Consider the following 24,409-nt stretch of genomic DNA (forward strand, 5'->3'; position numbering starts at 1 on the left):
ACATCTCAGGATAAGCTAAGTATTTTAACCTCACCCATTGCCCATGATCATAAATCAGGAGGGGTGTTTAATAAATTCAGAGACAAATTCACGCAAGTATTGGTGACTACTAACATTGTTCAAGTTTCTTCAAGGCTGTTTTTAATCTTTTCAGGTGGAAAGGCTTACATATAAAATATGCATTTTAGGATAGTAACTGTATTCCAAAAGCAAATTTAATTTGCACGATCAAGGGGAGATAGTGGGAAAGGGAAATGGTGACATAAAGACTGGAAAACGCGTATGTCTGGTGGTTATTTAATAATACCCTTAAACATAAGGTTTTGAGGGCTTCTGAAAGAAGAAACAGATTTCTGCTTTTGCACCATCTTTAAGAGCATATTGTCAGAGCTCTATACAGTTTCATAAAGTCTTATTAAATAATTGGGGCATTGATAAATTTCAACAGCATGTTGACTGTTTTAGTTTCGATTTCAGTGGACACCATTATATTCCCAGCAATTAAAAGTAGATCAGAAAAAATGACAGCCTCTCACAGGTTGTACTAAATGCTACTGAGAGCGGTTAGTATTTTTAAAAGGCTCTTTTCTCTACCAAAAGGACTCTTCAGCATCAGATATGCTGGCAGGATAATAGTAGGCTTTATTACCATCAACACAAGACTGTCAGTATATAAGCAGAATCTGAGATGCTATTCCTATACATAAATACACTGTTAGCTTTTTTAAGCAGTGTGATTCACGGCCTCATGTACAAATAGCAAGGGCATCCAAAGTGAGAAACCAACTGTCCGCCATTTACCAAACTTCATTCATTTTGTTGGAAACAGTACCAGCTTTCAACCTGCTAAAAATACCCTGTAACTAACTTAATAAAAGACAGTGCTCCCTTCTGGAATCTCAGTTCCAAGAGCGAGTCAAATGGAGAGTGAATGTTCTATTGAAGCTATGTTTCAAAGGCACCAACGGTGAAGTTCACACATATAGTTGAAGGAAGTGACTAGTGTATTGTATCATTTGTCATAGAGGACATAGCTTTTAAAATTAAAACCTTGTTTAAAAGAATTATGATAAAGGCTTACTGCCAGTAGGAAATGTCAATAAGCAAACAAAATTAATCCACATGGTGGAACCAGGACAGAACTTTCTCGATGGACTGTAACTTCACCATATAAGAAAATCTGATTTCTTTCAATAAGCAGTCATCTTTTTTAATGTTTGGTTTTCATTTCAGTAAGCAGTCATCTTTCTATGTTCTTTGTGCCCATGCAGACACTGCATGTAGTTTCATTTTCACACCACTTTCATCTTTTTAACAGTTAATATTTAGAGTTTTGGCTGAAAGCATCCAGATACAATTATTCTTTTTCTGTGAGTTTTCTGGATATCTCTGTATGCAGAACACCTGGGTCAAGGACAGGGTTATCTCTATTTTTCTAGGAAATATCTTATATATTTCAAAATTTAAATTTATACCAAACTGCCTGTTGTTTCTGTTCTTTTTTCTTTTTTATATGATGGTAAAATATACATAGTATAAAATTCAGTATTTTAACCATTCTAAAGTTTACAGTTAAGAAGCATCAAATACATTTACAGTATTGTACAACTATTGCCGTCCATCTCTAGAACTTTTCCATCATGTATATTGAACTCTGTACCCACTGAACAAAAACTCTTCATTTTCCCCTCACCCCAATCCCAGGCAGCCACAATCTTACTTTCTGTCTCTCTGAATTTTAACTACTCTAGGTGCCTCATATAAGTGGAATTATACCATATTTATCTTTTTGTGACTTACTTCACTTAGCATAATGGCTTCAAGGTTCATCCATGTTGTAGCATGTGTCAGAATTTCATTCCTTTTTAAGGTTGAACAATATTCCATTGTATCTGTCTGTATTTTTTCTCCATTTATCTCTTGATGGACATTTGGGTTGTTTTCGCTGTCTGACTATTGTGAATAATGCTGCTATAAAGTCTGAGTAGTTTATTTTCTTCCTCTCATCTTATGCATACTTTCTGCATTATATTTATTTATGTTTGTAATATATTTTCTGTGGTGAATTATAAGCTTCTTGAGGACAGAGTTCTTGCTGGTTTTCCATTTATAATCCCATAGCATACAGCATAAGTTTTAGACATAATGAGTGTTAAATGATACCAGTTGGATCTCTAAATGCATCTCAGATGAATTGTAGAGTGTGTTGATAGCTGCCACCATCATCAAAAACAGGGACAGAAAAATAGCACTTTTAACGTGATTGATAAATTGCTCTGTTCTTTTTTTGAGTCTCTAGTTTCCTCTGAGGAGGCTCAGAATAAATAGGGAAAAGGGACCCCTCAAGGCTGTACAGATCATCGTGATAAAGTACATTACTAAACCACTGAAACTAGTACAAAAATTGTATAAATGTTATCAGTGTGAATCTAAAAGATGTAAAATTTAAGTTTCTGTTCAATTCAATGAGCTGATTAACAGCTTTCTTTGTCACTATGATATAAAATCTCAGTAGATGACAGACCATATTTGCTAGTCTTTTCATGAAGCCTTGCAGGTGAATTAAATACCTATCTAGCCTACTAATAGCTATTTTTTTTTTAGCTAATAAAATTTTCACCACTCTACTTATCTGTATAAAATGACTTTAGAAAAAGATTTTATTTATTTATTTCGCAGACAGAGATCACAAGTAGGCAGAGAGGCAGGCAAAGAGAGGAGAGGAAGCAGGCTCCCTGCTGAGCAGAGAGCCTGATACAAGGCTTGATCCCAGGACCCTGGGGTCATGACCTGAGCAGGAGGCAGAGGCTTTAACTCACTGAGCCACCCAGGTACCTCTAGAAATATTCTTTAGCAAGATTATGTATTAAATGTTTCTGAATTTAGAGAAGGAGATAGAATTTAAAATATAATAATAATACAACCTATGAAGCACTTGCTCTGACCCAGATGCAGTACCAGGTACCAGCATTAATTATTTGATTATCTCAGCTCTGTTAGGTTTCTGCTTTTATATCCCCTGGTATATATTCTGAGGAGCAGAGAAGACATTTAATTTGTCAGGAAGTTTGGCCAAGAACTGAATCCAAGAATTGAAATGACTTTGGACACCCAAATTCCAACTCCTTTTTATTATTAAACTTTTTATTTTGTAATTAATATATTCATGTATTTTTCAAAGTTTTCTTAATTTTTCTTTTTCAACTGTATGATTTTTCTTTTTTCCAAAATCTATATCTCTGATTTGGATCTTGTATCTCCACCCCTAACGTAAATCTGATTTCAGTCATTGTAATTTCATGTCTCTTTTCTACAGATTGCAGGTTAGTTTCCACTGGTTGATCCAGGCTATTGACCTCTGACTTCATTCCCTATAGATATTATACCTGCTTAAAATTTATTTATATGCAGTTAAGCCTAGGGTTTTTGTTTTTTTTTTAAAGCCTAGGGTTTTTTACTTCTTTTATTGCTTATCACTTTATTCATGCTACCCCTATATCTCCCCATTTAAGTTCTTTCCAGTGTTAAGTATAGGTTTTTATTAAAGCATCCAAGTAGAAATTAAAATATTAAATATCATTCTATTTAAATGAGGCACACATTTTAGAGCAAGAGTATAATGAAATAAATCTATGACACAGTTAGTTACCTTGATGCTTAAACTAACCTGGTTTTTTCCTAGTCTTCAGCAGAAGAAATCTGTCATCAGTCAGTCAGAAGCTTTTCTGTAGACTGTGAGATTCAGGTTCTTGTTTTTGAGAATTTAAGGGCAGATTGCTATAAGGAGCTCTTTAAAGTTCTAATATGACACATGTCAATAGCCAGCTTACAAATAATCAGGAAAGGGCTTCTGCTTGCTTTTCAAAATTTGACATTCTTAATTCTTTAACTTTTTTTCTTGTGGTTAATCCAAAATTTTAAAAAGAACATCTTGGCATTCTTTTTTTTTTTTTTTTTTTTAATATTGTCCTTCAGGCCAAAATACTCCTTTTTTTAATTGAAGTATAATTACCACAGAGTATTCTGTTAGGTTCAGGAGTACAACATAATGATTTAGCAGTTTTATACTTAACTCCATTGCTCACGATGATAAATGTAGTTACCATCTGTCACCAAGCAGCATTATTACAGTATAGTCTTCATAGTTTGTTTCTTTCTTAGATTATCAGTGTTGCACAGACAGTTTATACTCATGATTCAACTCAACTGAAAATTCCTTTTGGTAAGAATAGGAAATCAAGATTTTAATACTGTAGAAAATTTAATTAGAAAAAATGATGTGTTGCTTTTCATTTCTTTGTGACAAAATAGTGCAATACTTTAAAAACTTCTCCCGGACTTACTATAGACATGAGGTAGTATGATCCTTATCATCCTTTCACTCATTTTACTCCAAATATTGCCTTTTCTTTTCCATAGCTACCAGTACTGGACAGTTTCTTGTTCTATTTCAGTTTTAACCCCTCATTATCCCATTATTACAATTGTTGGTGTTTCTTCTATTTTGGTCCTTAACTAATACAAATCTGTGGTTCATTAACTACATAAACAATGGGAACTGTGTGAAGTGCTTTTCTCCTTACGGATTTTGTGGGTGAAAAAGAGGGTTAGAAGAAACTGTATCCCAGACAACTTTATTTTTGTGAAAGCCTGTTATACCTTTAGTGATCTACTGAGAGAAGAAATATTAAAAAGCGTCATTTAAAGCAGTCATTTTTATTCTGAAAAAGGCTAGCTTATGCAGTAAATCAGAACAAAGCATCCAAGCGAGAACATTATTCTTCTGAATGACGAAAATGAGCTCTTTTTTGTATTGTATCTAATGGAAGGGAAGGATAGGCATGTAGGTTTCATTCAGACTTACAGAATGTATATTTTGTTGCTGAAGGCATGGGCAACCCAACAGTTGTGGGATTATTCCTTACTAATGATCCATAGCCCATTTTATGGGTATGATGCATTATCGAAAGATAAAAACAAGGTGGAAATGGGAATTAAGTGGACCCAATGTGGTAATTATGGGTAATTTATATATGGGACGTTCTTGGTACTTAAAAAAAAAATCTATTGCTTAACTATAATGTATAGTATGGTAGCAGTACAAAGCAAACAAACAAACAAAGAAGGATAAATGTATTTCAAGAGTTTATTCGAGCTAGAATAGAAAGGCTGGTGTGGCTCTGTGTCTGCTGCATTATTCAGCTGAAAAAGTCTTATGAAATGTGCAATCAAACTTTTTTGCAAAAAGTGACAGAAACAGTGATCAGAGATGTCAATTTTCCTTCCTTTCCTCCTCCTTCCCTCCCTTCCTCCATTTCTCCCTCCCTCTCTCCTATCTATCTGTCTGTCTATCTATCTGTCTGTCTGTCTGTCTGTGTTTTTCAGCTATGGTCAGTTTGTGGGTATTTGAAAAAGTTTAACCAAAAAGTGAGGGTTATTTTGACTAAAAGTAATCCATGTAGGAAGGGTGTGACTGTTTGCTGAGCTGCTTTCTTTAATACAAGGTCTTGGAGTGATAAGGTTCTGGAAGACTAAAATCCTTAGCTCTCTTGTGGTTTGCAAAATGGTGCTTTCATACGACTCTGACAAAGCTTATGTACTTACTAAACTGGTGATCATAACAAAAATCTAGAACTTTGTTGAATTCCAGAATGTGCATAAATTGAGTCCAAACAGACAGGAATTGAGCCAATGATAATGAAGACTGCTTTCCCTATAATCAAATGCTGTATGTTCAATGGAATCATACAGTTGAGCAACTATAGAATTTTTATTTGAAAATGAAGTCCCACAAAGGGCCTGTCCTAACTCCTTATCAAAGATGATACACAGATGGCATTATGACAATATTCTGAACATTATATGTCATGAAGGGAAATGCAAATTAAAACAATGAGATAGCACTGCACACCCTATTGGAACGGCCAAAATCTGAAATACTGACAGCGCTAAATGCTGGCAAGGATGTGGAGCAGGAGGAACTCTTATTCATTGCTGCGGGGAATGCAAATTGGCCATTTTTAAATAAAACTAAACACACTCTTACTATATGTTCCAGTGGTTTGTAGTCCTTGGTATTTGCCAAATGAGCTGAAAACTTATATATTGATACAAAAACCTGCACGTGGATGTTTATGGCAGCTTTATTTATAATTGCCAAAACTTGGAAACAACCAAGATGTCCTTCGGTAGGTGAATCAATAAATAAACTGTGGCTCATCCAGACAATAGAAGATTATTCAGCGCTAAAAGAAATGAGCTGTCAAGCCCTGAAAAATATGGAAGAAACTTAAATGCATATTCCTAAGTGAAAGAAGCCAATCTGGGAAGGCTTCTTTCTTGTAGGATTCTAACTATCTGACATTGTGGAAATGCAAAAAAATGGAAACAGTGAAAGATTGGTGGTTGCCAGGGACTGAGGTTAGGGAGTGGTGAATAGGCAGGGCACAGAGGATCCTTAGGGCAGTGAACTACCCTCTGTGATTCTATAATGGTGGATGCATTTGTCCAAATACTTAGAATGTACAACACCAAGAGTGAACCCCAAGACAAGCTTTGGAATATGGATGATAATGATGTGTCAGTGTAGGTCCGTCATTTATAACAAATGTATCACTGGTGAAGAATTTTGATAGTTGGGGAAGTTGTGTTTATGAGGGAAGAGGGGGTATGTAGGAAACTCTGTATCATCTGCTTAATTTTGAGTGAACCTAAAATAGTTCCTAAAAAAGTCTATGTTAAAAAAATTAATAGGATTTTTACTGAGATGGCTGGAAAGATGATAAAATATGCAGAATTGAATATTTTTCTTTGTTATAGCAGTAAGAGAGATGTAAACGGGAAAACTATGCTACTTTCTCTTCCTAGCCTATTTCAATTTATCTTGTTCTTTGCCTACTTTTTAAGAACCTAGGCGTTCTCTCTTTATCTGCCTTTCATTTCTGACCCCACGATTCTGTCCTGGGGTCTTCTTCATTATATTTAAACTACATGTTTCTCCCTTAGCCTCTTTTCCTGGTTTACTCACATCCTTTTCTTTTTTTTATTTATTTATTTATTTTTTTTTATTTTTTATTTCCAGCATAACAGTATTCATTATTTTTGCACCACACCCCGTGCTCCATGCAATCCGTGCCCTCTATAATACCCACCACCTGGTACCCCAACCTCCCACCCCCCGTCCCTTCAAAACCCTCAGATTGTTTTTCAGAGTCCATAGTCTCTCATGGTTCACCTCCCCTTCCAATTTCCCCCAACTCCCTTCTCCACTCTAAGTCCCCATGTCCTCCATGCTATTTGTTATGCTCCACAAATAAGTGAAACCATATGATAATTGACTCTCTCTGCTTGACTTATTTCACGCTCACATCCTTTTCTTACCACTCTTTTATTTCAGCGTCCTCTTTCCATACAACCAAGGAAGCTAAAATACATTTTGGGAAAGCATATTCCTCTTTCTTTCATACTTAACGAAATCACAAAAGTTTACCTGGTGTCATTAATATTTATTTTAATTGAATTGTTAAATCTGGAGACATGGTCCATATATGTTCATTGAGTATACATTGTGCACCAGCAACTGTGAATAGTATCATGACTGTCTTCTAAGAAATCATATGGATAAGTTAAAAAGAAGCCACGATTTCAGAATTAAAATTCTAGCTTTTAATAGTATAAATAATAATTCAAGATGTTTCTTTAGACCATAAACTCTATAGTGTGTACAGATTACCAGGTATTGGCCTTGTCCATGTAGCTGAAGTAAACTGACTAATATGAAAGCTGCCTCTACTTCCTAAAACATAGAAAATGCTTAGAATTTTGACATAGATATAAGGCTTCTCAAACTGTTGGCTTTTGTGAACTTCTCAGGTGAATTTTGTGAAATTGCTAAGCTAAATTTAAGAAAGCTTAAGCTAACATTTAGAATGACGAGAGACTGAATCTGCCAGACTTAGTTTTATGACCTAAAGTTATTTGAATTTCCTGAGCCTTGGTGTTCTTTTTTGTATTGAGAGGCTCCTAATAATATGTACCATATTTGGTTTTTGTAAGGCAAGATAATTGTTTCAAGGTCCTTAGTGCAGTCTGTGGAGGTAGGTTTCATTAATATTAACAAATTAGAAAATCTGATAGAAAACATTGCATTTGCTAATAAGGAATAAATATAAGATATCCAGATAAACTTCATAAGAAATGTATAATTAGAAGATTACAAAACTTAGTATAAGTAAATAAATAAATTCTGCAGGCTTGGTTGGAGAGAGTTCATATTACAGAAATTTATTACTTCTAGAGCAATATAAACATTCAGTACAATTCTAATTTAAAAAACTTAAATGACTCTAAGAAAGTATAGAGTATACTTGTCCTTAATATTTTATTATAATGTGAGTATTATTTGATTCTCCAGTCAAATGAGTTTAAATTAAACTTTGCTGTTATTGATATGAAAAAATACTGAGCATGAATTCAGCATTTGTTTAAATGCAGTAATGTATTTTTATCATTAACACAGTTTTGGTGAATAGAATATTATTCATAAATGTTAGGTGCTATTATAATTCTTAGTGACATTTAAATTTCAAGTGTGTGCGCTTTGAAGTAAATTCAACAGAAATTGCAATAAAAAATAGTTAAAAACAATAAGTGATATTGTTTCATTTTTCCCTCTTGTTTCATTTTTTCCTCTCTTTCCCATGATCCTCTGCCTTGTTTCTCAAATTCCACATATGAGTGAGATCATATGATAACTGTCTTTCTCTGATTGACTTATTTCGCTTAGCATAATACCTCTGGTTACTTATACATGCAAAGCATATTAGTTTATAACCTGCTTGGTGATGATATAAATAATTTGCAAAGAATTATCAAATAAGACACGTGAATTTTCAACACAAATGTGATTGATTAGAAAAAAGATATTTGGAGATGAACCCAGTTTCAGCCATACCTACTGAGTGTAAAACTACAGACTTTATAAATGAAAACCTTTATAAGAGATGTTGTTGACTCTGAACATATCATCATCCACTGCACAATTCTGTGAGACCTTAAATGGTTTGCCATTTCTGCTCCTCATTTTGGCTATGATGGTCTTATAAAGGTGATTTTTGTTTTTTTTTTGTTTGTTTTAAAAAAATTATAATGAAATTTGTGATGATTCTGCAAGTTTATCTTCTCAGTTATATGCTAGCTTAGCTGTGCATGTTTGCTGTTCAGATATTTCACAGTTGACTTTTATATTTTTCTTCATAGATAATAAAAGGATCATGATAACAGATAAAAATTTATATTTCAAAGAAGGTGAATATTGACAGTTTCATTTGATTTAATCTAATACTGCAAGAAGAGTTATAACCATATGCAAGCTTTAAACAACACAGATATTTTCTGTGCTCAGCTAAGTGACTGAAGGGCTTACTGAATTGGCTTATTAGTTGTCATTTTTCTCAGGAATGAAACTTCCAATGAGCAATCACGTTTCAAAGATATATACATTTTTATTATTTGATAGAATTGCTTTGATTAAAAAGAAACATTAAGAGTTGGATGAAGTAAAGGACTGTAGAGACCTGAATCTTTTTTGTTTTTAAATATTTTATTTATTTATTTGACAGAGAGAGAGCACAAGCAGAGGAAGTATCAGAGGGAGAGGGAGAAGCTGACTCCCAGCTAGGCTCAACTCAGGATCCCAGAATCGTGACCTGAGCTGAAGGCTCCAAGACCTGAATCTTTGGAGATTCAGTGGTAAAATATTAGTGAAAAAATGAGTAACTTTACATGGTGTCTTTGTTTACCAAAAAAGTCTTCTTACTAATATTTATTTGAGATAAGAAAAGACGCTATCTGTTGGCTTATTTATTTTTTTAAAAGATTTTACTTATTCATTTGACAGACAGAGATCACAAGTAGGCAGAGAGAGAGAAGGAAGCAGGCTCCCTGCAGAGCTGAGAGTAGGATGTGGGGCTCGATCCCAGGACCCTGGGATTATGACCTGAGCCAAAGGCAGAGGCCTTAACCCACTGAGCCACCCAGGTGCCCCTATCCATTGGCTTATTTCAATCCACTATTGCCTAAATATATTGAGACAGACTTCTTGTTTTATCACATTTGAAGAAAGTTAACTTCCTTTATTGTCTAAATGCTGGGGTTCTATAAAGTCTTTTTTCTTTGATGAAGGAATCAGTGTCCACTCTTTACAAGGATGTCCTAGCAGAGGATGACTACAATCTTAATTAATAATAACTTAGACCACTGAAATTTATCAGGGGCTGACTCCCTCTGTTTGTTTGATTTAAGAAGGAAAAACTGAGGGTGCCTGGGTAGCTCAGTGGGTTATGCCTCTGCCCTGGGCTCAGGTCTCTCTCTGGCAAATAAATAAATAAAATCTTAAAAAAAAAAAAAAAGGAAAAGCTGACATGAAAATTAAGTGATTTATAGATTTGTGTATTCGTAGGAATGTCAAATGAAAATGAACTTAGAAATGATCCAGCTCAGCTTTTTGGGGGAGTGGAGCTGGAAGGGGTGATGAGGAATGGCGGTATATAAAAAATGGTGATTATCTCTAAGTCGCTTAGCTAGTACTAGGGCTATGACACCAAATAAAGTCTTCTGACTTTATGTCTCGTATTAAGAAACCCTAGAACATTCTGGAAATGTTCTGGGAAATCTCTAATTGAATTAGAGGCCTACACATCAAGTGATGTGTTTTAATCATTCTAATTGTAACTAAATTTGATTCCTTTGAGCTTGTTTAAAAACTAAGTGTCCATTAATTTTAGAGACTTCCTGAAGAACTGTGATCCTGTTAGAGTACTGATCTGGTGAGTGATAGGGAACACGCAAATTCCCCATGTTGCTTAAACATGTTGAATAAATTACAGTTGTCAAGATGCTCCTTGACTTCCTGGATAGCTCCTAAGGGATGCCCACAAGATTACCTTGGCTGTGATCAAAGGAAGCTCTATACCTTCTAAATGGGAGGAGCTTTGGAGTAACAATCTGGTTGAGGGTGTTTAGGAAACATCCTTTCAAGAGGTATTGGAAGGTATAGGAAGCCACCCCTTCCTACTGATTCTGCTGCAATAAATTTCAGTGGCTTCAATCCAGGGTCTCACTGGGTGCTGAACCCAAGAGTCCGTTAGGATTCTAGTCTAAGCAGTAGCTGCAGCATTTCTTCAGGAATAAATTTTATTAACATTTTATTTGCACAGAATAATATGACCATACTTAGTCACAAAATAAATGTAAACTACGATTAAATCACCTTTTATTAGTACATGTATAGAGTCGTTTTTTTTTTTAAAGATTTTATTTATTTATTTAAGAGAGAATGAGAGAGAACATGAGAGTGGAGGGGGTCAGAGGGAGAAGCTGACTCCCTGCTGAGCAGGGAGCCGGATTCAAGACTCAGTCCTGGGACTCTGGGATCATGACCCAAGCTGAAGGTAGTCCCTTAAGCATCTGAGCCACCTAGGCGCCCCAAAAGAGTTTGTTTTAATTGTTTTCTTTAGAAAGTGTTTCACTCTCATTTGAATCCAGAGAAATGAGAATTAGAGTTTCTGGATGGGATTCCATCAATATAAGGTTGCTTTGTAGAGGATAAGTAGAGATCAAAATTGCTTCTTGTAGGAAGTTTTATCACAGCAATAAGAAAAAGGAGATGTGATATACAGTTAGCATTTAAACAGCACTGGATGAAAGCCGGAAATAAAGTGTTTGCACATTTTTTAGGCCAGGTCATCTATATGTTTAACCACCTAATAGCAAACTTTTTAGAGGTGATAGGAATGGAAGTGATCTCAAGTTAGAGGCTGAGGGGAGATGGTTTTAGTATTCTTGGGCTTGGCAGTGTATATGGTATGGGGCTCAGAGCCAATCTATGAAGGCTCTAGAAAATTTTTTTAAAAAGGGGGTTTTAGTTAAAATTCATGTCTTTAAGTATTATTATATTCAGTTAACAAGCAATGCACACCTATTTCACCATGAGGAGCTATTTGCAAGGGCAAATATACCCACTGCAGGTGACCTCTCAGCCTAAATATATCTTTTCTTCTATATATTTATAATACCATCTGTAAAACAAAATTTTTCCTCCTTTTCTTTTTCTTGATTTATCTTTAAAAATAAGTGCCCTGAGGTTCCAAATACTCAATGATAAATGAGGTTGGATTACAGATGTGCATTCTTTGCTAAAGTTGAAGTGTCTTGTCAGAGTTTTCTATAGAATATCTGACATCAGTATTTAAGGAAACTTAGGAATGTGCCTTCTGTTATTTTTAGAGATGTAGCAAGGATTTCTTTGAAAGAAACTTTCCATAGACACTGACACTGAAGTTGCAGTAACTTTGAAAGCAAGAAATGAAAAATGTTCAGAAGAGAAAACAATAGCCAAATAAGAAAAACAAGTTTTAGGGGATTCGTTGGCATCAAAAAGAATTTATTATCTCATTAGTAATCGTATAAGTAAAAATTAAAATCAGTTTTTGGCCCACGACTATGATAAAGCCAAAAACAAAATGCTGCTCATTGTTATTGAGGGAAATGGGCAGTCTCAAAACATCTAATGGGAATTTGGCAGTATTTAAAAAAGGCTTTAGAAATGTGCCTAATTTTAGACTCAGAAAGGCTTCTTAGAGGAATTTAGGAATTTGTCCTAAAGAAATAAAGATGTGTGAAGATTTTCATTACAGTTTCTTTATATTATTGAACAAATATAAATAATCTGCCTGTCCTGTAGTAGAGATTGACTACATAAACTCTGATATTCTACTACAATACAAAATGATATTCTGCTAAAATATTAAAATTATAGGGACGATTATTGACATAGAAAGACATTTATATAATTAATGATAAAACAAGTTAAAAAAAGTAGTATAAATTAGGGGTGCCTGGGTGGCTCAGTTGGTTAAGTGTCTGCCTTCCACTCAGGTTGTGATCTTGGGGTTCCGGGATTGAGCCCTTTGTCAGGCTCCCTGCTGGGTGGGGAGTCTGCTTCTCCCTTCCCTTCTGCCCCTCCCCCCGCTTATGCTCTTTCTCAAATAAATAAAATCTTTAAAAAAAAGTAGTCTGAATGAATAAAAATGTCTAGTAGGATATACAAGTGGTTTTCTTTTTTTTAAGTAAGCTATGAATTTTATTCTGTTTTCTGTTTCCTTGGTATTAGTCGTGATTTCTCCCTTTTCATCCATAATTTTATTAATTTGGGTCCTCTCTCTTTTCGTTTGGGCTAGTTTGGCCAGTGGTTTATTGATCTTATTGATTCTTTCAAAAAACTAGCTTCTAGTTTCATTGATGTGTTCTACTGTATTTCTAGTATGTATCTCATTGATCTCTGCTCTGATCTTGATTATTTCCCTTCTTATGTGTGGGGTTGGCTTAATTTGTTATTAATTCTCCAGTTCTCTAAGGTGTAAAGAGAGCTGGTGTATTCTGGATTTTTCAAGTTTTTTGAGGGGGCTTGGATGGCTATATATTTCCCCCTTAGGACCACCTTCGCTGTATCCCATAGGTTTTAGACTGAAGTGTCTTCATTCTCACTGGTTTCCATGAATTGTTTAAGGTCTCCTTTGATTTCTTGGTTGATCCAGACATTCTTAAGCAAGGTGGTCTTTAGCTTCCAAGTGTTTGAGTTCCTTCCAAACTCTTTCTTGTGATTGAGTTCCGGTTTCAAAGCATGGTGGTCTGAAAATGTGCAGGGAATAATTGCAGTCTTTTGGTATCGGTTGAGCCCTGATTTGTGACCCAGTATGTGGTCTTTTCTGGAGAAATTTCCATGTGCACTTGAGAAGAATGAGTATTTTATTCTGATTTCACCATATTTTCTGCTACTGTCCCTTTTTCTTTTGCAGAACACAAACCAGGATATCACATTACATTTAGTTATCATGTCTGCTTAGTCCCTTCCCGTCTGTGACAGTTTCTCAGTGTTTTCCAATTTCTCATGACCTTGACACTTTTGCAGCGTAGTGGCCAAATGTTTTTTAGGCAGTCTCTCAATTTTGATTTGTCCGATGTACTTCTCATTAGACTGGGATTTTGAGTTTTGGGGAAGAAGACCACAGAGGTTAAGTGCCATTCTCATCTCCTCCTGTCAGGAGGTACATGACAACAACCTGGCTTATTACTGGAGATCACAACTGTGATTGCTGGATTTAAGGCGGCATCAACCTGGGTTTCTCAAAGAGCCTATGCTCTTAATATTTTCCCTATAATGCAGAGCCATAAGTCCTTACCCTAGGAACAGATGTTCTCTAATCACTTGATTGGTAGGAACTGAGCAAGCTGAATTTTCTTGACAAAATTTCCTAGACAAGAGGGTTCTGGTGACAGGAAAGGAATGGGCGGCCACCCTGTATGATACTGCTTTCCCGGAAATGTGGCCACTGGACTCATTCCTGACTCCTATCAGTTTTTCTTGTGTCCAGAATTGCACTTTTGTTCCCTCTCTGAGAGAAATTATGAAAATCTGCTTCTAACATTACCTCTCAGAAGTCTAACAATACTGAGTTAAGAAAGATAATAGAATTTGATATATATTTTTTTGCACACCAAAAGTTAATTTCCTCAATTTTCAGAGAACTGCTATAAATGTCTAGCCAACAATAGGCAAGTGATACATTAAGATAATTCATGACAAAGGAAATATGAATGTCTTTTAAACATTTGAAATAATGCTCAGGTTCTTAGTAGGATAAATGTAAGTCAAAATTGTAATGATAATATTTAAAAATTATTTGAGTAGGAAAGACCAGAATGCCTCGTTGCAAACTGTTGTTGACAAGGGTTTGGGAAAACAGACACTTCCCATTGTTTATGTTAAAATAAATTGGTTCGGGGCACCTGGGTGGCTCAGTGGATTAAGTCTCTGCCTTCGGCTCAGGTCATGATCCCAGGGTCCTGGGATCAAGCCCTGCATCGGGCTTTCTGCTCCGCAGAGAGCCTGCTTCTTCCTCTCTCTTTCTCTGCCTGCCTCTCTGCCTACTTGTGATCTCGGTCTGTCAAATAAATAAATAAAATCTTAAAAAAAAAAAAAGTAAATTGGCTCAACTATTATTGAGAGCAATTAGACATTATGTTTCACAAAAAGAAATATAGTTTTTTGACTCAGTAATTCCACTTTTATGTTGTGTTTTTAGTATGTATCATATTTATATATGCTGGCATGTGTATAAGATTATATATATATATACATATATATGTATATATAAATCTTTGTAGCAGGAGGTTAGTTAAATAAATTATTTCATCAGGATACAGTGAATAGCTAAGAACTTTATGTGTACTAATAAAGGAAGATCTCTATAATATAATATTTTAAGTTAAAGCCAAAAATGAAAACATAGAGCAGAAGGACAGATATGCTGCTGTTTTTTTAAGGCTAAATATTTTATGTGCTGTTTAATATGCTTAGGCTCTTTCTGGTAGGATATATATGAAACTAATAACAGTGGTTCTATCTCCAGAAGGGCATTGGATGGCTAGGGTCAGAGATGAACAGAGTCTTGTTTTTCACTGTGTACCATTTTGTGCCTTTTGAATTTTATACCATGTATATGTAGAGCCTATTAAAAGAAAACAAATTAAAAAAAAACAACAATTCTATAAAACAACTGTACCAGCTCTTTAAAAAAAAATTTTTTTTTTATTTAAGAGAGAGAAAGAGAGCAATCTTCTCTTGCTTTGGTATACTTGGCTTATAAACAGTTGATAAGACCTTTTTATGCTCCCCAAGACAAGGAAATGACTGTTTCACAGTGTTTCCCAGGGTCTCATGTCCTATGTGAAGCATTTCTAAGACATTCTTCTAGAATATGTTCCCAATATTCAGATATTGGTTCATCTCTTTTAGTTGGATGCCCGATCCTAGTGACGTCCCCTTTGTGATGAATCTTGCTCCCAAACTTTCTTTTCTCTCAGCACAGTTCCTTTTCTGCAGAGCATATGTTACTTAGATAGACACAGAGATAGAGTTATAAATATACAACTTTACAAATATAAATATATAAATTTATAAGTATTCATAAATATGTAAATTCCTAAGTTAAAACTATTTGTATTCAGATGGACAAGGGTTAGAATTCTTTTTTGTCTCGGACTAAACTATAAACTTACTAAAACCCAGACCAGTCATGTAATCTCCTTGAACTTCAGATACTTAAGTCTGAGGATTAAATGATAAAAATATTTAAGTTGTCTAACATTCTCTGGCAGAGAGTACCTAATAAATTCATGCCTATTTTTTGATTTTAGGGCTTTTTTGTTTCAGTTTTTGGGTTTTTTTTTTGTTTTTTGTTTGTTTGTTTTCCTAATTTTCAAGCTGCAGTAGTTTGTATTCGCTCAGGAGACAGAAACCATGTAACATGTAGAAAGTTAATATAAAAGACATAAACTTAGGGACACCTGGGTGGCTCAGTTGGTTAAGCAGCTGCCTTCAGCTCAGGTCATGATCCCAGCGTCCTGGGATCGAGTCCCACCCACATCGGGCTCCTTGCTTGGCAGGGGGCCTGCTTCTCCCTCTGCCTCTACCTGCCACTCTGTCTGCCTGTGCTCACTCTCGCTCCTCTCTCTCTGACAAATAAATAAATAAAATCTTAAAAAAAAAAGACATAAACTTAATATAAAAGACAGAAACCATGTAATATGTAGTAAAGTTATTATAAAGAATTATTGATGGGTGCCTGGGTGGCTCAGTGGGTTAAAACCTCTGCCTTGGGCTCGGGTCATGATCTCGGGGTCCTGGGAGTAAGCCTTGCGTCGGGCTCTGTGCTCGGCGGGGAGCCTGCTTCCTCCTCTCTCTCTCTCTCTCTGCCTGCCTATTTGCTTGCTTGTGATCTCTGTCTGTCAAATAAGTAAATAAAGTCTTAAAAAAAAAAAAAAAGAATTATTGGCACACCTGGGTACCTCAGTCAGTTAAGCATCTGCCTTCAGATCAGGTTATGATTCCAGGGTCCTGGGATCGAGTCCTACATCGGGCTCCCTGCTCAGCAGGGAGCTTGCTTCTCCCTCTGCCTGCTGTTCTTCCTGCTTGTGTGTGCTCTCTTTCTCTCTCTGACAAATAAATAAACAAAATATTAAAAAATTATAAAGAATTATTAACTCTGGTAGAAGAAGCTTTGGGATATATAGAAACTCTATATGTTACCCTAGGGTTGAGGGAGAGTAACAAAAGAAGGACACACTTGGAAGAGGCTTTCACCTTGTTGGAGAAGATGTCATTCTGGGTAGTAGAGATGTTTACTGGTTTAGCCAGGTCTGGGCTTGTCTGCAGTTCCTGGGCAAGCATTGGGCCCAGGGAAGCAGACAGGCCAGCAGGTGATCAGCAGTTGGTGATGTGGCTGGGCAGTAAGGCTGGTATCAGCCAGAGTAGAAGGCCTTTAGAGTATGCAGGCTTTCTCAAGTGTAGGGTTTGATGCACTTGGATTGTGCCCCTCAGGCCTCCCTATCATCCCAAAGCTCAGAGGGCAAAGGCTTTCAGAGTAAACGGTGTATGTATGTGTGTGTCTTGGCTGAGGTGGAGTTGTGTGTGTGTGTTGGGGGGTTGTCTGGTTTCTATGTCTGTAGGACCGAGGAAAGGTTATTGATATTTGTAGGTTGCAAAGCTGTAGAGGGACTATGTTCTAGGCCATTGACTGGGACAGCCTCAGCAGGATGTTTTTACCCTCAAAAGGCTGACCCTCCGACCTATACATGAAATTTTGGAAATCTCCGTCCTCTTGTGATATCTTTCTAATGCCTCCTATTGAGAAAGCTGATCTTTATGCTCACTTTAAAGGAAAAGGTTTCCAGGAATTCCCTAGTTTATCACAGAGCGTATAATGAAGGGTCCATTTGAAGCTGAGAAATAATAAATTGATAACTGGCATATCAGCTATACTATAAAACCAGTTAATTATGTCTTATTAGGATGTAAATTTTTTTCCCCCACTTTCTGAAAAAGTGACAGGCTTTCCTTATAGGGAGTGGTAGTTTCCAATTAACCAGGAATACAGCTCCACTTTGTAATAGCTGAGTCAGTGTTTGAATACAAATCCAAGTTTTATTTATGGAATTTAAATGTGTCTAGCACCATTTTGTGTGTTGGTTTATTCCAAAGAAAAAAGAAATGACACTCTGCAAGGTTGGAACATCAAGAATGCATTTGAATTATCCAGATCGTCTTTCAGTGGGCTTTAAGTTTTTTTAAACTATATTGGTTGCCTTTTTGTCTCTCTATTGATCTCTACTAATAAATTCGACAGATACTCCCCTTGGCAGTGAGCAGACATGCTCCCACAGCAGGCTGTAACACTTTAACACTTTGCCATGGTCTTAGATTTCTATTCCTTTGAAGCACATGGTCTTATTTCTTTATGCTTTGAAGAGAGTATCTGGTCTTTTTTTTTTTTTATGATTTATTTATTTATTTATTTGACACACAGTGAGAGATCACAAGTGGGCAGGGAGGCAGGCAGAGAAAGAGGAGGAAGCAGGCTTCCTGCTGAGCAGAGAGCCCGATGCGGGGCTCGATCCCAGGACTCTGGGATCATGACCTGAGCCTAAGGCAGAGACTTAATCCACTGAGCCACCCAGGCACCCTCTGGTCTTTTTTCTTAGCCTGACTCTTATTTTCCCCTGTTGCTGTGAGAAAGGTATCTTACAGATTTGAACACGTCCACTGCTCATCAGAGTATGCCAAGCCCAATCAGTGAAGTTTGAATCTTGGGTTTTTCTTCCTGTTAAAGGTAGAGGGAATACTTACAGCCTCTAGGAGTCATCTAATGGGAGGTATCTGTACCTTTTCATTCTTTGCTGGACTCATTTTCCTGTCCCTTTTTGTCCATAGCTAGGCATCACCTCCTGGGCACAATTTGACTTCGTCAGCCCAGGAGGTGACCTCTCACCCCCTCTCTTTCACTGTGGAGGCTATACTAGGTTGCTGTGAAATAGAAGACTGGATTTGAATTCCTGGACCTGCCACCATAAATTATCCTGTTTCCGTAAACTGAGGAACAGTTTATGCATGCAAAAATGGTTTGCAAAATTGTAAAAATTAAATTATAAAAATGCAATACAGGGATACTAGATGATACTATTGAGAATGATAGTGGTGATTTTGAGGGTTAGGATGTTTATGGATACAGTGAGCAAGCCCCTTCTAGGTCAAAATTTTCTAGACATATTCCACATTAAACCTTTACTTTCTGCTTCCAGGGAAGAATAGTTCAGACTTTCTTTTGGTGATTCTGCCCTGCTGCTCCTTTTTTTTTTTTTTTGTATGTGCTATGTCATCTGTGTTTTTTTCGGGGACCTACATAAAGCAGGAGATAATACAATTTTAGGACAGCTGGTTTCTGGGTCAATTTTGATGTCTCATATCTAGTAAGTTTCCAATTTAATAAGACAGAGTGAAATATGTTTATATTGATTTTTAAAAGACAGAGCAAAATGAGAAGAATTATAATTTAATAGATCCAAGAAGTACTGGAAGAGGAAAACTACAAGTAGGTAGTTTAAAGTGACATTGATTCCCACTGAGATGAAAACAAGGGGTGTAAATGTATTTGAGGACACCCCATTTTTGTATTGACCAAAGGGTTATAAACTTTTCGTCGTCATAAATGGATTTCATAGCAGACTTTTCATGTGTAATTCTATATAAGGTCAATAATTCTGTCTTTTGTGAGCAAAGACTTATTTATCAAGCCCCTACTTTGTGCAAAATACTGAGGTTGGTGTTTCAATCTCCCCTTATATTTGGAGTAAACATAATTATGCCTGATTTTTAAATGAGTACATAGAAATGCAGGTTAGCACTTTGTGCGAGGGTGAAATATCTACAAAGGTTACATTCCCAGATCGGTATTTGGTCCTGCTTCTCTTAACCCTGTCCATCTTTAGATATAAAAAACAGGGATTCTGAACATAAAACAACGTGGGTAGAAACAATATGATAAATTAGGTGAGAAGAAACTGCCTTCATAGAACAGTAATTCTCAAGCCAAAGGAAATTCTTTTCTTTTTCAAGGAAAATTTAACTTATGGAATTGCAGTATTGACTCACATTATTTTGATGTTACAAATGCACAATGATGACACGAGGTATACATTTGTTTATGTTTATGGTTCTCATTCCACTTAAAACCAAACCAAATGTGTAAATTAAGTACTAACAAAATGAAAACCAATGGCACCCAATTTAAAAGTACTATATAATGTGTTAGATTGTATTTTTGGCCATCAAGTTGCTATTTGAAATGAGAGTATGATAGCAACATATAAGGCTCATGCATGTCCTTGTATGTTCATAGGACCTACATGGTTTTTATTGGGTCAGTTCTCTCATCATTTTGTTTTGTTCAACGTTTGCGACACTTTTATTTTGTATGTTCTGATGTTACTTTTTCTTCTCTTTTTAATCAATGCATTAGTTTATATATTCAGCACGGGTCTATTCTTAATTTTTTTTTTCATAATAGTACATGTGTATAGCTTTAAAGTTCAGAGGAATTATAAGGATTACAACAGAAATGCAGCTTCTATTATCCCTTCACCTCTTGACCCCAGTTCCAAATCACTTTCAACGGTATTTCAGCCATCTTTATCTTGATACTTACCCCCTGTGGTAGAGACAGTAAGCTGCCTGTATAACATCCGTCCTCCTCCTCTTTTGTTAACTAATGAAATCTCAGTTTTGTGAAAGTTGACAGTATGTCCAGCTGAAAAAACTACATTTCCCAGTTTCACTTGCAAAAAAAGCACGGTCATCATGTTGTGAGATTAGTTTTAATATTGCTTAGAATGCTCTTTTTTTTTTGCTTTCTCTTCTTCCTCCTTTCTCCAGCCTGGGATGCAGATGTGATGGCTACAGCTTCAGTAGTTACTTTGTGATTGACCTGAGAGAAAGGCTACAGAATCACAGAAATCTTGGCTCTGACATTGAGCTGCTGTCCATGGCTGGACTGACTGCTTCTGTATTTCTTATTATGTGAACAACAACAACAACAAAATCCTATTTTTTTAAGCCATTATTGATTGCAGAAGAATTACATCTAAATCAATTAATAGATAATTAAATCTATTTCTAAATATATTAATCATTTCTAGATGTTTATTATGTCTTATCAGGTTTAAACATTATTTAGCTCCTAATATGGAAGATTAGATGTTATGTTTCTGTCCAACCAAACTACATTAAGTTATTCAATTTTTTCCTATGTTTTTATATCACATTATTTGTTTATATTAATTTTCAGTAATTTAATAAATGATTTAAAGAATAATAGCAGTTTTACTCAGTCTTCAGATAAATAAGGTACTATGACAATATTTCTTAAACAATTTTCTGTTTTTCCTGGAAATAATTATTTTGTGTAATTGATTCCTTCTTATTACATTTCTTATCACTAATTCTTCCCAGTGTCTCCAGTGGAGCATTATTTTCTGTGTAGTTATGGAAGTAATCAGTTCAAATTTCTTTCCTGGAGACACCCCTTTTGGAGGACTCCATCTTGCTGTCTCACTCTGGAGTGGCTTCAGGCTAGCTTTTTTTTTGCTAACCAAAGCAAGGCTGCACCCTTGCTTTGGTGAAAACATCCTTTAGTCGCTTACTGAGAGAGGGCACAGGGAACTTTGCTGATTTGAAGATATCTTTATCCTAATCTCACACCATTTAATGGTTATATAGATTTAATTCCAAACTGAACAGAGTGGTTTTCTTTAGATTAGAAGGCATTTCCACAGATTTTGAGTATTTAGGTTTGCTTTTAGGAAGTCTGTATACCTTTAAAGATAAACTGTTCTAATTCCTCACTTGGATTGTCCACATTTCCAATCCTTTCATATGCAGCTTTTTTCTAATTGTTTGTGACTCTTCGAAATGTTCTAATATTCTTACACATTTTTTTCTTCTATTGTCTGGATTTGTTGTCTGTTTATTTTCCTTTCTGGAGTTTCTTATTTTCCTCATGTTTGGATGTTTTGGTTGACTTTCCTCACTCTTTTAGCTCCCAAGATATCTTTAAAGTTTTTTTTTTTTTTAATCTTCCTTTAAATAAAATACTGTTCTTATTACATACAGTGTATTGGTTATTTCCAGAATTTGCTCTGTGAACTTTGCTGTATAAGTATTTGTATAAACATAAATATTTGCTTTTATTTATCTTGGATAAATACGTAGGAGTAGAGTGGCTGGGTCATATCATAGTTATGGTTACCTTTATAAGAAATAATATCAAACTGTTTTCAAAAGTAGTTGTACCAGTTTATATTCTTTGAAGAGTACTTCAGGAACATTCCTCTTGTGTTAAGTCTCCAAATCTTTTCACAGTCTATTGATTCTTGATGCTCTTCTCCCAGATCAAAACAAACAAACAAAACACCCACACAGAATTGTTTAAATTCCCTAGTACTTGATCTCTGTCTTTGGCAAATTGACTTTCTCTGGCTCAACAATCTGTATTCTGGCTTAATAGTTTATCTTTGGGGATATAACCTCTTAGTGACTGCTAATTCCAAATTTTCTAAATATGCTGTATTAGGTCCCTCATGAAATGAAACTTCTTATTAAGAAAAGAAAAAAAACAAAAAAACAGGGTGCCTGGGTAGCTCAGTGGGTTAAGCCTTTGCCTTTGGCTCAGGTCATGATCTCAAGGTCCTGGGATCCAGCCCCGTGTGGGGCTCTCTGCTTAGCAGGGAGCCTGCTTCCCCCATTCTCTCTGCCTGCCTCTCTGCCTACTTGTGATCTCTCTCTCTCTGTCAAATAAATAAGTAAAATCTTAAAAAAAAAAAAAAAAAGAAAGAAAAACACCAAATTTTTTATATAAATTGCAATGCTAAACAAGTTAGGAAGATGGGTTTCAATACGGAGAGAAAAAATTTTCACTTTTTTATAGTTAAGCAGAAATGGCATGTTTTGATAGTCAGTATATTTACCCAAAAGCCAGTCTGAAATTATGCCTCCTTTTGAAATAAGAATAGGTCTGAAAATACCTTGAAAAATATATATCTAGCCAAGAGGCTGGAACAGCTCCAAGAAGTAGCAACATGTTCTAGAACTGTCAGGTGTAGAAGCATAGGTTTGTCAGTGTTTCATGTGAGAGATTATATTTTCTGTTCCCTGTCACCTTGTGATCACATGGATATATACTTATATAACTGTATATGTGTATATAATATATACACATATATATTTAACTCCTATATTTGTATCTATATTATATATATATATATATTTAAATTCAAAAGAGCAAGTAAAACTATCTGCAGAGTGTGTTTCTCTTATTTTAATTTTTAGTGTGAAAATACAAACCAAAATACTTAGGTGTTTTAAAATTTGACTAAAGGACTGAAAATTGCAGTAATCATTGAGCTTCAGTTTGCTGTTTCTAGTACTGCAATGATAAGGGTTGGATGGCAGAAAGAGATCCTCTTTCTGGTTACCTTTTTAAGAAATAATGTCAAACTGTTTCCAAAAGTAGTTGTACCGATTTATATTCTTCAAAGACTACTTCAGGAATATTCCTCTTACTCCAAGTCTCCAAATCGCCTTCTGTCGAGGATCTCTTTCTGTCCTTCAACTTGTGCTGGACTCACCAATATCCCTGTTGACTACCGGTGCAGCATTAGCCCTGACAGTCTGGAAGCTGAGGTATCTCTAGAAAACATGGCCTTTCAGTAAACTGTAAAGTTTTAGAGAAACAGATAACACCTCATCCCATATGGATGTATTTTCCATATTTTTAAAAGTTAATGCTTTTTACCTATGATGATAGCTGAGACTATCATTCTGGATGTCTCCCTTTTTCAATAATTTTCAATAATTAGACATGATATATTGATAAGGTACAGACCTACCAAGGTAGAAAGCTGAGTAAGAATGTTCCTGGCCTTCCAGGAACATCCAGAGCTCACAGGTTAGGAAACAGGTTATTCAATCCACGCATTTTCTTTTTTCTTCTTTTTTTATTCCGTTTATTTTCTAATTAAATTTCTCAGGTACCTGAAGAGTTTAGATGCATGAGTAGTGAATACCACCACACATCATCTCCAAAATATTAGAGCTTTGAGAAATACAAAGACACAATAAAAATTATGGTGGGTCCTTGATTTTTGCCTTTAAATAGTACGACATATAAGGAATTCAGTGGAAGCTTTGATGTAAATTAGCTGATAGATGATGTGAGCCAAGGCCTGCTTTACTTCTAACATCTTTGAACTACCCCATACTCCACGTCAAGAAATATGTGTATCCCTCAGAGGATGAACATTTTAGTAACCACAAAAATACTAATAACTATAAAAATAGCAGCTAGTACTTATGAAATGCTAACTCTATGTCAGACACTGTTCTATGTACCTTAGGTGTCTAAGCTTATTGGTTTATCAGTTCTGGGTAAAGTAATTTATCAGATACTTTACTGAAAGC

This window comes from Mustela erminea, chromosome 7 (assembly GCF_009829155.1).
Source record: "Mustela erminea isolate mMusErm1 chromosome 7, mMusErm1.Pri, whole genome shotgun sequence".
NCBI lineage: Eukaryota > Metazoa > Chordata > Mammalia > Carnivora > Mustelidae > Mustela > Mustela erminea.